Here is a 1586-nt window from a genome sequence, read left to right as displayed (position 1 = left end):
CTCACATTGAGTTTCTCAATGAGGCTATTAATCTTTATATTAAATGCACCAGTTCAGCTAGAATCTGGAGGTTTTACTTGTTTCCTGTGTTAGGGATTGCCTTTGTGTGGCATCTTTGCAGAAAAGGGTTTCCCAAGGTTGTTGATTGGCTGGAGGTCTAGTAGCGTCCAGAGTGATGTCTCGGGGAGATCAACCGTTGAGCGTTGGCTAATGAATGGATGCGGAGTCCTGTACTCTGGCTGAAGTTTTGAGGCGGAAACAGACAACGTCTGAGACACAGCTTTGCAGCAAAACTTAACTTAGAACACGAAACTCTCAACGGAAAGAAAAGACATTAAAGTAAAAGAAAGAAAAGGAAAGAAGAGTGTGATGAGACTAGATGGCTTCTCTCCTCATGATGGTAGAGGAGCAGCAGGTGTGCAGGCCAAAGCATGCTGAAAGAGTGCTCGAAGAACGCGAACCAAAAAGGCAGTGGCAGAAGCAGTGGCAAAAAGCTAAATCTGTTGGTGTCCTGAGTTTTTAAACTTGGCCGTTGGACACATCCCAAATGGTGTCTTGACTAATTAGACGTTGTCTTAGCTCGGGGTGTTGCTATGTTTCTCCTCCCAATACATAAATCAGCATGCTATCTTGTTACATGGTCCGATGGTGTCCTGAGTTTTTAAACTTGGCCGTTGGACACATCCCAAATGGTGTCTTGACTAATTAGACGTTGTCTTAGCTCGGGGTGTTGCTATGTTTCTCCTCCCAATACATAAATCAGCATGCTATCTTGTTAGTCACATGGTCCGAATTTGCAGAAACTATACTTGCAGAGTATAGTTTGTACAACGGTTTCTATAACTAGAATCTGATACATTTTACAAAATAATTGATTGATAGAAATTGATTGGTTTTTTAAAGTGTCCTAATATTGTGTTGGAGTCCCCTACAATTGGTTTAAATGTATCTAAGGTCAGAAAACATTGTAATTTTCCCAGAATATACATAGAGTCATTTGTCCATGATTTCGAAACGGTTCGTTCGATTCAGTTCTGAGCAAAATGTCTGTAAACCCCTCCATTCCATAAGCCTACTCTGCTCTGATTGGTCAGCTAGCCAAGCCTGTTGTGATTGGCACAGAGTGGAGTGCTTGAGCAAGTTAGCGAGCGCTACCATCTGTGTTGCCAAGTCCGCAGTTGTAGCGACCCCAATAACGTCATATTTAGCCACTGGAATGCAAATTTACCAGGGGAACCCCGACTGAAAGACTGTATTTTACACCCCAGAATGCGATTTTTAAAGGGGGACCCCCTCGAAACACGATTGGGCTAGTTTTGAGTAGCAATTGGGAGGGTTTTGTTGTAACAACCTGGCAACCCTAGCAAGCACCTTTACATAAAACAATAATATAGTGCTCCAATCCGTTCTTTAAATAATGACATAAAAACATTTTGTTTAACACTTATGCAAGCGAATCGTGCCCACAGCTAAAGTTTAGCTGCTAAACTGTAAACACTTAACAAAACAATAATGGTGAATACGTTAGCCGAGTGCTACCGTGACTAACTGATGAAACAATACAGTTTGAAAACCAAAATATGTCT

Source organism: Sinocyclocheilus rhinocerous, unplaced genomic scaffold (assembly GCF_001515625.1).
Source record: "Sinocyclocheilus rhinocerous isolate Xijiao unplaced genomic scaffold, SAMN03320098_v1.1 scaffold6217, whole genome shotgun sequence".
NCBI classification, from domain to species: domain Eukaryota; kingdom Metazoa; phylum Chordata; class Actinopteri; order Cypriniformes; family Cyprinidae; genus Sinocyclocheilus; species Sinocyclocheilus rhinocerous.
Note: the sequence above shows the minus strand (reverse complement) of the source record.